Genomic DNA, 17,142 nt, shown 5'->3' with positions numbered 1-17,142 from the left:
CATTTAGCAGAGTAAGTAAAGCTGGTATATATAATTAGAGTCTAAGATTAAACCATAATAATTGGAATAAGATAATATGAAGTCTCATACAGGAATGATTGAACTAGATTCAAAGGAATGTAGTTTTCTCTAAACTGAAGTCTCTTAACGTTTGAATTTACAATGATGTGATGATTTGGTGGGTGTAGTATGTAGAGTACTATATAAATATAATGCATTCTAAACAGTTTCTCAGAGGAAGACTCCTCCTCCAATATTTGTTTGTTTTCTCATGTATTGGTGTGCTTTTTAAAAGTAATCAGACCATTCCTTAATAGCTTTTGCTTTCACCATTTCATTTTATACATGTTTTCATTATCTTAGATTAGATATGTCACTATCCCCAGCTTAAAATAGGATGTTTAGATAGTTCCTTTCTAAGAAAGTAAATTTTAAAAGACTAGATAAAGTAGGTAGATGTTGACTTATGTAGGTATGTGTAGTACACTGTTCAGACTCTGGAATTTCTAATTCTAAAAATATAGAAATTCATTACTTTTTTCATTTACCTTTTACTCTCTTTTCATATTTTGAAATTAATACATGAAATCGCAAGAGTATGGGTGTGTATATGCATGTGTGTGAGAGCACACAAATCACAAGAACACATAATGACACTTAAAATACACCCAAATGGCTGGGCGGTTGTGGCACACACCTTTAATCCCAGCACTTGGGAGGCAGAGGCAGGTGGATCTCTGTGAGTTCAAGGCCAGCCTGATCAACAGAACGAGATCCAGGAAAGGCACAACCCTGTCTCAAAACAAACAAACAAACAAACAAAAAATACACCCAAATGTATCTGTTTAATGAGTAAATAAATTATCAATCACTTTATTATTTTAACGAGATTCTAACATGATAAAATGGCTTCATTACTCTTTCTAGGCAGTCTACTATCAATGCATTGTAAGCAATCCATTCCTTCCCCCTACCTGATATTACACCAACATTTTCTCTCCATTCTGTTGATATAATTACACTTGCATAATGTTGAGCGACATTTCCCGGCAATGTAGATCCACAAAACTGTTGATATAGCTTGAGCTCAAATTGATTCCTCTATTCAATTTATCTTTCACCTTGAGCAGAGCTTTTGTGTCATAAGAAAAATAGGAAAGAAATACTATTGTAGTAGAGAAGGAATTTGATGGGGAGATTTATTTTGAGTGAATATTGGCTACAAGAGAGCCAATAGTCTTTGTATTTTTCTTGGAATCCTTAACTATAATATTTAGCCCAAGGCAAAAAAAAATCTCAACTGATAGACATAAAAACTGAGATAATTGATTAAATCTTAATTATTATGTGACCTATCTTAGAATAATTTGTCTTGGAGTTGTTCTGATAAGCAGTGGACTTCGTTTATTGCTCATTTTTCCAAAAATGAGGAAAGCTGTTGTTCTTCAACTTAGATCAATGTTGGCAAGGTACTCATCCTAGCAGCAGGTTTTAGACTTTAATTGGTCATTATAGAATTATGTTTAGCTTGAAGGAATTCAGAAAAAAAGTCATGCTCTTGTTGTGTACATTGATTCTGTTTAAAAATTCAAAAGCATGACACTAGTGATAATATGTAAATTATCAGTGTATATCATTTTATTAAATGTATTTATTAATACATTTCAAAAGCATTAAAATCAGTATGATGTTCTCTTGGAAACCACTCTTCTTTTTGTTGCATAACCTGCAAAATACACCTCTTACCATTATGGTATTTTAATGTAGAAATTGACATTGAGTGAAATGAAGATAAAAAATACAGCTGATGGCCTTCATGAAAGAGATGAGAAAAATAGAAGTTTAGAAAGAGTTTAGTAGTAAGTATGCTAGTGAAAGTGGTTTTGAAGCAATATTTGAAGTAATTAGCATTGACATTTCCATTAGCTTGTATGCTGTAATATTACTTTGTAAACACTCCTGGAAATTGGCTGGATAGCCTAAACTTTGTGGTGCACATTCATATAATTAGGAAGGAAATGGCAATGTAGAGTAAAGTTCAGTTACACACTTAGAATCTCTCTATATTAACAATGCTTCATGTAAGGAGATAATACTTAGCACAACCTTGCTAATTTTGGCAAAAAGTTTTACCCATACAGACAAGCATACCCCCTCATACTAAAATAGGCCATATTTGAATTATTTTTCTCTTTTCGTTCCTGTACATTTTCTTGATTATGTTGCATGGTAATTTATAACCTACACTTTGAATTTTTGTGGGATATCATGAACCAGCTTGTCATATGTGTGTGTGTGTGTGTGTGTGTGTATGCATCTATATATTATGAGCTTTCATACATATATTCTGATATCTAGAAAGACATGCATTTCACAAATATGTATTCACATGCAGTAATTTCATAAAATTTATTTTGAATGGTACTATGCTTTCCCCTTGATTTCTAAGTGAAATGAAGTAGAGTTTGTTATACATCCAGGTAATACTGTATATCAATTCTGTGTCTGCTACTTTAATAAAGGACAGTATGCACTCAAATGTCACTATCAATGTTCTTATTCCTCTGCTGTCATTACAATGGGTGAGAGAACTTATATAAATACTGAAACCAAGGCTTTATTCTATCCTAGACCAATTATTCCCAACCTTGACCATAATGTCTATGAGGCAGCCCTCCTTAGACTTCAGAAGGAAACACTTTTCTAGAATGCTTGTGAGACTGTATGTTCCTGGGGCAAGCTCAGAAGGTTACTCCTTTTCCTTAGTCCTTATTCATCATGTATTCTGGGAAATATTTTTGGAAAACAAAATTCTAAGAGCTTTATGCCATTTTTTTTCTAATTTAAGCTATAGTATCTTTGTTAAAATTGGAAATAATATTTTATCTTTTAAATTATTGTTCCTTTAACAATATCTAAAAAAAAACTTAGGGACTGGCTGTATTTTTGATGCTGTTGTGTTTGAGTCAAGATTTTGTGATATAACTAAAAATTACAATAGTTTCTACTTAAATTACTGTTACTCAGTGATTCATTGACAATCTAGTTCTTTATAGAATAATTGGACAACTATTGAAAACATAAAAGTAGATAAGCCAAAATAGATCCCTTAACCAAATTAGTTTTATGAGGATTGTGTTTGGAAACACATATTTTCTGTTTTCTGTTTGTTGGTAGGTTTTGTTTTTCCAGATAGATTTTCTCTGTATAGCCTTGGCTACCATGGGACTCACTTTGTAGACCAACTTGGCTTTGAATTCACAGAAATCTGCCTGCCTCTGTCACATGAGTGCTGGGATTAAAAGTGTGTACCACCACCACCCAGCTGGAAATATATCTTCTTTGAACTGAGTTTTGGTCACCATTTTACCAGCATCCATATACCATTCTAGACAATATCAGTAGAGTACCATATTCCTTTGAAAGTTTATGTATTTGTTGAGTTCACACATGTATCAACAACCCTCTTTTTCATTTGTCTTATTTATATTCCAAATTTACATCTATACAGCATATTTGTAGGATCATGTGGGTATAGTTATCACATATATTGTAAAACTTTAAATTATGGGCTAATATTTACTGGGAATATCTTCCAGCACCATTTTTCATGTCTCTATCCCATACACATTCTCTCTTCCAAAGCAAATAAAGAATCTAAAACATCTTTGGGAGGTTTGGATAACCTATGAATAGGTATGCAAATAATAGCTTGAGTGTAAATAGTATGGAAAAAAATAGTTCACTTCTTGGAAAATAAATTGCTTTTGTGCTTTGTCATGTGAAGTATAGCCAATTTTCCTCCTGTTACAGTAGGTAGCATCTCTTTTGCATTTGATTCTTTACAGTACCCCAGCCTGTATCATTCCTATGAATATCCACTAAATCATTACTTCAACATAACTGAACTTAATTTTATTAAAACCAAGGTAAATTTAAATATAACTCCCAAATATATGTGCAAGAAAAATTTGTTCACCTTAATGCATGCTTTGTCTGCAAAATTCTCCCTCATATACATTATTTCAGAACCATATGCTTAATTTTTTTTTTGATTTTTCGAGGCAGGGTTTCTCTGTGTAGCTTTGCGCCTTTCCTGGAACTCACTTGGTAGCCCAGGCTGGCCTCGAACTCACAGAGATCCGCCTGGCTCTGCCTCCCGAGTGCTGGGATTAAAGGCATGCGCCACCACCGCCCGGCTCCATATGCTTAATTAATAAGTATATACTAATATTTCAATATAATTGTTTAACAATTATATATACATATATATGTATATGAAATTATTGTATCTGTAACACAAAGCACAGAGCCTTGTGCATGCCTTGTGTACCACTGACCTGCAAATCCTACTAAACAATTGGGATTTGAAAGACATCATCTATCCTCTACAGCTGTGGTGTAGGAAGCTTCTCAATCTTCCTAATTCTATAACCCTTTAATACATTTCCTCATGTTGTGGTGACGCCCAACCATAAGATCATTTGCATTGTTGCTTCATAACTGTAATTTTGCTGTTGTTATGAATTGTAATTTAATTATCTGATATTCAGTGTATATATATGGCCCATAGGTTGAGAATTGTGTTCTATAGCCATTTTAGTATGCCTCTTCCTTCCCATGAAGCATCTAGAAATTTGGGAATTGAGTCCTATCCTGTAGTGTTGATGCCTTTTGTTTTCTGTAGCTTCTTACTCTGGCTTCCAAAAATTAAGCCATTCATTATGTCTTCTTCTTCTAGATATCATTCTACACCTAATTAATAATTATATGCCTCTACTTCCATCTATTTCTGTGAAATGTGTTGTAAGCTGTTTTTTAAATAATTTTTTGTTATGCTAGCTATATAAAGAAAAATTTACTTGTTTCAATTCAGAAAATCATCTTAATGTCTGAGTGAATAGTGCATCTTACTCATTCATATAGCATTTGTTGTCTGTTTGCCCTTAGTTATAATACTGAAGTTACATTCTCTAGATGTATTACCTAAGGCAGATTTGTAGCCCTAAGGAATTTCATGCCAGGTTACAGGGGATTATACCACCATTATGTCCTAGTGTGCAGACATCGCAATGTAACATCCTCAAGATGAGAAAGGCTACTCCTTTCATTTAGAACAGTCCTGGCCCTTTGAAAAGCCAAAGAAACATAAATGAAGTGTTTGGCAAGGAATAAAGTCATAAACAATGGGCTTCCAACATTCATTGCAAGCCTCTTGGAATAGAAAGCTTAGGAATATAATGGGAGTTCTTTATGCAAAGAAAAGGCAATTGTTAGAGCAGCTCATAATCTCTGGTGCCAGTAGGCAGCAAATACATTTTATATTTCCATCCTAATTTACTAAATGATGCAAAAACGCCTTTCAATCTGCTAAAATGCTTCATGTGTTAAACACACACACACACACACACACACACACACACACACTTTTCTATGTGTTACAGTTTATTCAATTAACTGTATTAATTAACAATTAACTGGCCTTATTTCATTAAAATCAATCTGTATGTAAAAATGAAAAAAATAACTATACCAATAAAAGAATCTAATTTTTATTTATGAGATACTCATGGTGTTTTTAATACTATATCAAATATCCAATAACACTATGTAATGCAAGAGCAAATAGTAATGATCATGTCTGACCACAAAGCATCACTGAAGAGAGATTTAAAATTGTTTTAGGAGTACACATTACTGTGATTGACTGTAATTATGTTAGGTGCTGTATTCATGGAATGTTAATGATATTTTATAGAATCTAAGGATAAAGAATTTTGAGTGTAGGTAAATTCCAATATGTCTTATCACTGCTTCTGATCTCAAGCCAAGCATAATGCATTATCTTATGGTATATCTCTACCCTCCTAAACTGGTATGGATTATATATTTTTAATTATTATTATTAGTACATTGTAATGATTATCACCAAGATAAAAAGCTTGGACTAGAAATCTTGGGCATATAATGGTTGCTACCTTTGTTACATGTTTGCTTTTTTCATATTGCATTGTAATTATTCATATTATGACTCTATATGAATCAAGATTAGAGTTTTTCAGAATACTGGCATTTGCTTCTCTCTTAATGCACAACACAGTAATTAGCAATTCATTGTATTTTATACAGATGAATTAATACTGCTTTTAAGTTATATTAATGTCTATTGCCATCGAATGTATTGATTAGTAATGTCATAGAATATATCAGGTGACTATTTGTAGTTTAAACAAGTTATTGAGTCTAATTATACACCACTATGAATAAAGAGATTTCTCACACAAAAAAGAGAGAAAGATGAGAGAATACTTGTCTTTACTTTTAAATTGATATAGTATCAAAAGAAAAGTTTACAAAGATGTAAGAAAATATATTATTACTCTAGGGGTGACATTTTTGCTACAGGATGAATACTCTTATTTCTTACTTTAGCATAAAACATTACATGATTTTTTAAAAATAATATAAAATAATTTGAAAATACTACATGAATGACTGGATTGATATTTTGGATGGAATTGCCACTGTGTTTTCCCAGGATTCACTAAATAGCTCCTGTAGGCACAAGATTGCATTATACAAAAGGAAATATACAGTGTTAAATATATACATATTCATTTAGGGAAATCATATTTGCATAGTGTCAGCATTCTGTGACAAACAGGATTAGGTTCCTACATGCATGCTCTTGTGTATATACACATTCATATGTGTACATATTTGTGTCTGATCATGTGGAAGCCAGGGGTAGATGAGAGGTGGCTTCCTTGTAGGTCTTCACCTTAATTTTTCAGTTATGTTTAGTTATTTAACTTGGAGCAAGCACTGGGGATGCTAGAACTTCCTCCTCTGTGCTAGGAGAGGTGTGCTTGGCCACACCTTTATTCATTTTCTATTTATTTATTTATGGGCCAGAGAATTAAACTCCTGTGCTCGTTCTTGAAAAGCATTAACTTTACTGACAGAGCCATTTCTCTAGTTCCCCTACACATTCCAGCCTTTTATCTTGGTGATAATCATTGCAATGCACAAAAAATAGAAAATAGAGAATCCATACTGGTTTAGGAAGGCAGGGGCAACAAGAGCTAGTACCTGGAGTAGAATCTTCATGAGAGTACATGATATTGAAAGTGTTTTTATGTATCTGTGTATAGTTTATATACTCATGTGGGCATGTCCACATGTACATGTGTATACAAGTAAATGTATAGGCATATGCATGTGAAAGCCAGAGTTTGATGCTGGTTGCTTTATCCTATCACTAAACTATTTTTAAAAGACAGAATAATTCTGTGAACCCAAAGCCCACCAGTTGCTAGACTGGATGGCCATTGCTTGCTAGGATCCTCTTGCCTCAGTTTGTCACTCTGTACTGTGGCTACAGGCATGTGCAGCACCTTGATTTTGTGTGAGTACTTGGAGTCTGAACTCAGGTCTCCAGTCTTTCACTTTCAAGCATATTGCCAACTAAGCGATCACCATAGCCCACGTCCTACTTATTCTTTCATTTCTTCACAAATGTCTATGATTATTAAAACTGTGGCAGAAAACATATCATTTTTCTTCAGTTCATTTTATTTGATTCCTTTTCCCAAAAACAAAGTACTAATAGACTTTGAAACACTCAAATTGGCCTGCAAAGATGGTAGAGTGGTTAAAAGCCTGTGTCATATTCCAACATTTGTGTTGTATGATAAACAACTGCCTATAACTCCAGCTCCAGAGGATCTGATGCCCTCTCTTGACCTTCACGGGCACCCTCACACGTGTCACACACACACACACACACACACACACACACACACACACACACACACACACACAGAGCACACAGCATACAGCACACAGCAAACATGCACATACAAATTAGTAATTGAAAGGGACTGGAGAGATGGCTCAGCAGCTAGCAGCGCTTGCTGTTCTCTCAGAGGACTTGGGTTCAATTACAAGTACCCTCCTGATAGTTTACTTCTAACTCCAGTTCTAGGGAATCTGATACCCTCTTCTGGCCTCCATGGACACTAGGCACATGTGGTACACACACATATTTGCAAACAAAACACCCATACTTACAAAATAAAAATAAAATCTAAATAATAGGTTTTAAGTTTTTTTTAAAGACTCAAGTTATTTGATGACCGATAATTAAGTTTTTACTAATATGTGTGAATACATATTTCATAATAAGTAAATGATTTAAATCTAGTTATAATTTCTTGATCATCTTGTTTCTTTCCATAATCTAGACTGAGGATCTGCATAGCACAGATGGTGGGATGGGGCGGTAAATTCCAATCTGCTTGTTAGTAGAGCTAAGTCATATGTTTATTGATGATTGCAAGTGTGTTTGCACATTAAAGATTCACATTGATTATTATAAAGCTTAATGTAAATTAGGGAAGGAAGTTGCTACTTTTATGAAAATGTAGCATAGGCCACTTAGATTATGCAAAGAAACACAAATTATTTTCCATTTATTCAATTACCATAGGCAGATGCATATGATTAGAATAAAATGCACAAAATGGTCTTCAAAAATATACATAGTCAAGAAGAGAGGCTGGATCAAGAAATAAAATTATTCCATACCACTTCTATTCCATCTGCTATATCATTTGAGTCCAATTGTGAATGGCTATTCATCATGAAAACAAAGTCCTATAGGTCAAGCCTTTGCATTTTGAATTGCCCTTTTGGAAAGTATTCTTCAATGTCTACAATACAAACAATGTTTTGCTGAGAAAATCTTTAGCAAATATGGAAAGGAACTATTTCTTACCATTAATTTATATGGCTGCCATTCAAACCTTTAATAATGTAAGTTGTCTTCTAGACATGTTGAGATATTCATAGTTGTTGTTTAAAGCTCTATCTTCCTATGGTGAAGAGCAATCTTAAACGTAAATGAATTATATTTCTTATATGTAAACAATGACTAAACTTTGACAAATCACCTTTGTAGAAATCTAATACCAGGAGCCTTAAAGAAACTAACTCTAAATTTGTAGCTGTATCAGTGTCTTGGATTTGGTCTATCCTTAGCTACAGACATATGTCTACCTCACTGTATTAGTCCCTTTTCAATTGCTGTGATGAAACACCATGACCAAGGCCACTTACACAAGGAAGGATTTATTTTGGATTTACAGTTCCAGAGAAATAAGAGTTTATCACCAACATGGCAGAGAAATGTGGCCTCAGGCACCAGGAATGGTGCAGGAAAAGTTGAGGACTCACATCTCAACCCCAAACCACAAAACAATTTGGGAAAGGCACAAGTTTTCTGAAACTGGAAAGACAGCTCCCAGTGACACACTTCGTCCAGCAAGGTCGCACCAACTAAGCCTCCCCAAATAGTACCACAAACTGGAGACCAAGTGTTCAAATGCTGAAAAATGTGGGGAACATCTCATTCAAACCACTATATTCTACCCCTTGGCCTTAGAGAGAGCACAATTCTAAAGCCATAGCTGAAATGCTTCCCTGGGTTTGGCTGATTTTTAGGTGTAGGCAAATGTACCCAGTTTGTTTCCCTGTCAACCTCTAAGACTATAGCTGCTTTTGCAGTTGCTGTCTAGTCATGGAAGGATTTTGTGCATGACATGCCACTGCTTTTCCATCTTTGTAACCACCATATAAACAGATTCAGTTAAGCCCCCAATTAAGGCATCATGGAAATTAGCAGATGTTTAACATATGATGATTAACCAATTATGCCCTGTAACATTACTATCATCTTGTGTTAATCTTGAAGTGTACCACTGCCTCCTCATGCACTGTGATAGCCTGAGCTGCTTTCTGCAAACTCATCCCTTTAAATATTAAAGATCCATTTTCTACTCACACAGATCGAGTATTGAAAATAAAACTAAAACATATAGCCACCCTCAAGGGCAATGGCATGCAAACATATAATATGTATACATGTCTTTTTAAGTGTTCTTAAGCAAAAATAACTTTAAACTTTTTTCTTGTGTTTAAAGAGAATAAAAAGCAAACAAAAACAAAATTGTTTTAAAAATGTTGCCTTGATAGTAAGTTGAAGTAGAGTCAACCTCTTCTTAAATGTATAATTTATGCAATGCATGAGCACAGACCAACATTTTCTAAAGTAAGTATTAAAGAATATCGATCCCATAAGATGTTAAATGAAAAACAAATAGTTAGAATGCAGCAATTCCATTTTCTTCTTTGGAGAATCACAACTTAAGCCTAAAAATTTCTGTATTAAAAGATATTTTGATAAATTTGTTTAACTCAGTGTTTCCTAACCTTATGTCACCATGAAACTCAGGTCATCATTTAATATAAAATTTTCTATGAGACTGCAATTATATGAAACACATTTTCATAGATATATAACTAGACTACTCTGCAACCTATCTTAACTGTGCTAGTATGGATAGGGATAGTTTACTAGGCCACACTTTACTACAACTTCTGAACATTTTTCTAGGTCCACGTGTGTACTTTCTTATAAGATCCTGTTTTAACTGAAGAATGCTCTTTAGTGATTGTCAATAGACTTCTAAATCCAATCATTGTTGAAACAAGATCACAGTCTCCATTCCTTCCCGTCCTTAATGTTTTGTCTAATGGCCTAGTCTTTCCTTACCAAGAACCTTGTTAAGTCTGCTTAGAATCTCCCTCACAGTTGTGTTCACTATCAGGCTGAGTTTCTATCTCTGGTCTCATGACCCTATTTCAATGGTTTCTCTATTTAATACTATAGCTCTGAGTCAAACTGACCTATGTGTTAACAAATGTCCTTGAACAATATCTTCTTTAATGTACCAGAGTTACACATTACCATTTGTTTTGAAAGATGGCAAAAATCACTAACTGAAAATTGATTTTGACTTGATAGCATTTTTGAAAATTCTTGTATACCAGTCCCTGCAGAATCAGTATTTGCATTTCTTTTTGAAATTTTGATACTTATATTGAATTATTGCTTTGTTGTGGAAATATTGAATGGAAGATAAAATGACTTTAAAATTCATGTTTCCTATCTATATCTATGTTAAATGACTCATCTGCAAGAGTGTTCCCATTTCACAATGCTTTTCAAAACAAGAACGAAAACTCATGGATTTGGCTATAAGAGCACCTTTCCTCATTTCTTTAATCAATCTGTGAATTGATAAAGATAAAAGTATACTAAACTTGAGCTCCTTCCATGCCAGGTTCCATGATGAAACCTCAGTCTGGATACTATTGAAGAAATTTGAGTAATAGATATTTAACAGGATGCTGATTTATTTTCTTTCTAGAATACAGTATTAAGCAGTTCAAATGCTATTAACAGTTAAAGTCCCTCAACATCTTTATCAGCTTGATCTCTAAATATTATTCAGTACTCATGAGATGGACTCCAAAAACACAGTAAAAGACTTTATAAACTGAGTAAGTCCACGTCGATTAGTCACTGCAGGAGAGAGAAGGATATAGTTGTATAAGTTATTATATCTGGAATGCTGTGTCTAAGCAGGCCTGCAATCATCCACAGGTAGAGATTTTATAATTAACATCCAGTAGGTGCTACATATAAAACACTAATAAAGTGAAGTATAGTAAAATTAAAGGCTTGGACTAGGGAGATAACTCAAAGTTTGTGAGTATATACAGCTCTTACAGAAGACTTAATTTCAGTTGCCAGCACTCACACAGAACAGTTGTAACTAAGATCCACCTGTAACTACAGTTCCAGGCCATCTGGCACTTCTCCTGGCCTCCACAGGCACCCATACACATGTGCACATACATATATACCAACAGGCACAGGAATAATTTTTAAATAAATTAAGAACTTCAAAGGATGTTTATCCTTTTGTCTAGCCATATATTGTATGTCCTTGGCTAGAAAAAGGAATATATATATATATATATATATATATACATATACATACACATATATACATACACACATTATATATATAACATCATATATATATATTTTATATACACACACACACACACATATATATATATATATATATATATATATATATATATATATATATATATATAAAGAGTATTGTAACAGTAACTCACATGCCTGAAATTACATAGCATTTGGGAGTCAGAGGCCAAAGAAGGACCAGGAGGTCCCAGGGTTGCCTGTGCTATAGAGTGATACTATGGATCTAAAATAATAATAATTGTTACTTAATTCAAAGCCTCCAGTGAAACTGATCTTTTCACTTTTCTACTAGATGCATACACTTTCAGATCAAATACACACAGACACTTAATCTGACTTTCATTTTCTATCTAGATTTACTGATGGCTTAGTCTTTTTGGAAGCAGATTTTGTAGGCAATGAAGCAAATAAAAGAACAATAACCAACTTATGTTTCAAATGTTAATATAACTTTGAATGTTGCTGTTTTAGAAATCTCTAATGTTATGTGGCATCTAGTCCATATAAGTGCTTGTTTCTTATTATTTTTTATAAGAAATATCCCAGAATACTATTGTTAGAAGTGTTAGAGTGCCGAGGAGTGGTGGGGCACACCATTAATCCCAGCATTCAGGGAAGCAGAGGCAAGCAGATCTCTGAGTTCAAGGCTAGTCTGGTCTACAGAGTGAGTTTCAGGATAGCCAGAACTACACAGAGAAATCCTGTCTCAAAAAACAAAAAACAAAAGGAAGAAGAAGAAAAGAAGTGTTAGAGTTATTTAAAATTTAAAATTTAAAAAAATCACCTCTAATTTGATCAACATGTACTTACACATATGTCATCAATTGCTATTTCTCTCAGTCTTTAGTGGATGTTTTATGAGTCCTGTGAGGCATGAACTTGATTTGTTATATCAGAGGCTGAGAAAGAAGAAAATACTATCAGTACAATAATACACACATCAAAAGAGGTAATGGTTCAAAGGCACTCTTATTGTCAGGGTTTCCATAATCAGAGCTAGAAATGATAAAAAAAAAAGTCCATTCCAGGATGGTTCAAAGGGACTATTTTGGAATAAATAACTCTTTCACACTAATTGCGTCAAAGAAAAAATAAAGGTATTTATGTATAAGTGTGTACTGTAAGAGAATTGCATGCATGAAAAGAAAGCGCATGGGTCAGGCAATTGAGTAAAGAGTTGCAAGCATAGGGATGTTATGTTGATGTAAAAAAAATGAAAAGAGTTATTGAGGGAGAAGCCAGCATAGTGTGATAAGGACAGCACCTCTTAGGATGGAAGGGAACTATTATGCTGTGAGTGGTGTGGCTTTGCTCCCATCCAAGACACATGAATGTTTGAATTTATTGTTTTAAAATTATTATTATTATTATTATTATTATTATTATTATTATTATTATTATGTGACTTCTAGTGTACTAAAATTGTGGTTTCTGAATCATGGATTAGATTTGCAACATCTCCCAGTACCTTGTTAGAATTCAAAATCTTCTTGTTCTATCCTAGACGTATTAAACTGTGAATTTAGGAGGTTGTGTTTTAAGAAGCTCTCTAGGTGAATTTAACAGCGTCTAAACAGTGAAAGATATTATATTAAGCAATGCATTCATTATTTCATTTATTCTCCCCTGTGATTCTATAAAAGAACTATTGTTACTACCCTGCTTTACAAATCAGAAAAGAGGCTATAACAGGCTTGCTGTTCTGTGCATGGGTAATGCAGCTGGCATTCAAAGATGCTGGGATCCTAACACTTTTCAGACTATAAACCCCGTGTTTTGCTACACCCCATCAGAGCTAGAGGAATAAAAGGTGAGTAATTTGAATGAACATTTCAGTGCCCAACTTGCAAGCCCCAAATATGCAATAATAATGGATACTCACAACCCTGCCCCCCAATGTAAACAAATCAATTACCAAAATAGCAAATGCCTTGGAAAGGAAAGAGATTTTTTTTTGTTGTTCTTGTTTGGTTAAATATTTTTCTCCTAAATTCAGACTTTTGCTTTTGGGTATACTACTTTCTCTTTGGGAGTGTGTGTGTGTGTGTGTGTGTGTGTGTGTGTGTGTGTGTGTGTGTGTGTGAGAGAGAGAGAGAGAGAGAGAGAGAGAGAGAGAGAGAGACAGAGACAGAGAGACAGAGACAGAGATAGACAGAGATAGACAGAGACAGACAGAGACAGACAGAGAAAGAGACAGAGAGAGAGAGTAGGAAGTTAGATGTAGATATCTGATTTCTTTCTCCATCACCAGTCAACATAGATTCATCTAGACTGGCTTTGGTCAGAATGCTGCAGGGATTCTCAAAGCTCTACATCTCCAGATCTGGGATTAAAGGCAATCACTGCCATGCTTTTTGTGGGTGCTGGAGATCCAAACTTTGGTACTCATGCTTATGTGACAAATACTTTACAAGGTGAGACATCAGCCCCCTAGATTAATTTATTCTTTTTTGTTGTTTTTTTTAAGACAGGGTTTCTCTGTGTAACAGCCTGGGATATACTGGAACTCACTTTGTAGACCAGACTGGCCTCAAACTCACAGAGATCCAACTGTCTCTGCCTCTTGAATGCTGAGTTTCTATATTTGCTATTTTACTTATCAAAAAAAAAATCAGATTATGTCACCCATACTACATCCTTGAACATAAATTCAGCTTTATTGAGACCCAAGTCACTGTTTACCCTATCTTCCCACTCTATAGCACTGGCTGTTGTTGCCTTAGTGAAAACTGTCTTTTCCTTTGCTTTCTAGAATATTCTTCCATTCTAGTTTTTTTTCTTTTTCTTTTTTTTATGGATCTCAGTCACCTGTGTAATTTTCTTGGAGACCTGTTCTCTCTTCTTATAAATCTCCTTTAAAATTCACTTTCACCCTTATCTCTCAATTCATTTTTTATTTTATCCAAAACTACACAAATAAATCTTTAAAATGGCATACAAATTAGTTACATCAACTGTATTAACTTGGAATACATAGCTATCTCAAATTCAGTATGTCCAAATTGAAAAAAAAAAAACCTTTTTCCACCTTTGTTCTTCCTTCTCTAACGTATTCAAAAATAACATCTATTTCTCAGGGTTTAAAATGATATTCTTGTGATTTTTCTCAACACTGCTACCCAACATTACTTCAGCATTAGCAACCATTAGTTCCTAACTGGACTAATATAGATGTCCTGAAATGTAATGAATCCCTCCTACTTGTTATTTAGTCCTCAATATTACCATCAGGATTCTTTCTGAAATTAACATATCATATAATTAATTGGATGTTGGGAAGCTGTTTCAATGGAGTGTGTAGGTACTTATGGCCCAAGCTTGATGACCTGAGTTCAATACCCAGTAATTTCATCAAAGTCAAAAGAGGAATTGACTCTACAAAGTTGTCTTCTGACCTGCACTCACACTAATACTAATAAATAAAAATGTAAAATTATGCCAGTTAATTGTCCTCATGTCTTAGAAAAAATAAAGAAATAAACATGCTAGTTCTTTTTGTTTGTATGGATACTACCTTATTTTGTGGCACCTTTTATGTCAATTATTTCAATAGCCTCCTGAATTCCTGTCTTTGCAGTTTCTATGCTCCTTCCTCAGACCCCTAAAATCCAGGCTCTAAACTGTTATCAAAAAGAATTTATGGAAATACAAGTTAGATCATGTTATATCATCTTCCAAAAATACTTAAATTTCTATTGTTCCAACAATAAAATGTGCATTAATAAAATAGTCTTTGTCTCTCCATCAAATCATTTGTCTCCAATGTTTTTAGAGTTCTATTTCATAATACCTACCATACATATAACCTCTGTTGCCACATTGTCTATAGCAGTCACATTTCACATATCACTATTGGGGCTTTAGTCTCCTTGAAGTGGTCCCTTATCCCTTATTCTTCACTCTTTCACTATTGCCTTTACCCATAATCTTCCAACTAATCCATGTTTACCATTTGGTTGATGTCTATATTTTAGGAAATGACTATTATTGAAATTACTGGACGAATTTCTAACATATACTGACACCCTTACTAATGTATTTTAACACACAGTAAATAACAATGTCCTTTTTTGGTTTATGCATTCTTATCGATCATTCATCAGTAAGCATCTTGAATGAGCAGTTATACTTATGTCTCAGTATTCATTTGTTAAGTAGCTAAGTGAATAAGGACAAGTAGATGTGCATGTAGTACTGAACTAGTACTCTCTGTCTATAAACATTTTATTGGACCATTTTGAGAACTGAGTCAATAAATTGAATGATCATATTTTGTAAAAACAAAACAAAAATAGTATAGGAAGGATTTGTTCAAACCAATATTGAAATAAGCGTCACATAAAAACTTAAATTCATACCGCCCACAGAGATTTTCATTAACATGTTCATTATGTACATGTATGTATTTTTACTTTTTAAAATATGCTATCAGAAACCAGCAAATACAATAGTCTTCTAAAATTTCACTGTGGTACTATTCCACAGTGACCAGTTTTTTTCTGTTCTCTGGAGGAAAGTGGCCTAATTTCAGTTAAGTTTAGAATTTAGAGCAAACAGAGACAGTTTATACAGGGAATCAAAAGCATTTCCAATATGCCCTACCAAACTCTCAGTTTTGAAATTTCTCTTTTATTATTTGTTCTTTTTCTTCTTGGACACCCAAATTTGACGTTACCATTCTTTTCTTCATCTTTTAAAATACATTGAAACATTTCTGCCATGAATAGTGCAGAAGGAAGGAATGTAAGCCATGGCATGAAAGGAATAGGAGACTCTACAACTAGGGGAAATAACTCTGTGAGGACTATTGAGTGCTGTCAGAGTGGGAGCACAGTCATTTTCTGGGATGGATTACCATGATAACTTATAGGCTCTATTTTTATTCAAAACTCTGTATTGACATTAACCACGTCATCACAAAAATGAATACTTGGAAACTGTGGTAAAAAAAATACTTTAAGAGTTTAGTTTGAGTGGCTAGAGAGATATCTTAGTGGGTAAGAGTTTATTCCATATGTTTGAGGATCTGTGCTAAAGATCCCTAGCACCCAAGGAAAATGTAGAATACATACGAAATCCCAGTGCTGGCAAATGAAGGCAGATCCTGGAGTTTTACTGACAAACCACCAGGGAAAATCATCTGGTGACCTTACCTCAAGGAAATAAGTCAGAGAATGATAAAAGAAGAAATTGGAGTCCTTCTTTGTCCTCTATGTGCT

General features: G+C 34.0%; 1 protein-coding gene across 11 annotated transcripts in view; it reads left to right on the top strand.

Annotated features, from left to right (window-relative positions):
* The window catches only part of Dmd (dystrophin), a 2,251,111-nt gene that overhangs the window by 268,955 nt on the left and 1,965,014 nt on the right, over positions 1–17,142 (top strand). The window lies entirely within an intron of this gene.

Source organism: Peromyscus maniculatus, chromosome X (assembly GCF_049852395.1).
Source record: "Peromyscus maniculatus bairdii isolate BWxNUB_F1_BW_parent chromosome X, HU_Pman_BW_mat_3.1, whole genome shotgun sequence".
NCBI lineage: Eukaryota > Metazoa > Chordata > Mammalia > Rodentia > Cricetidae > Peromyscus > Peromyscus maniculatus.
The sequence above is the reverse complement of the archived record's forward strand: the minus strand, read 5'-3'. Positions and strand labels throughout refer to the sequence as shown.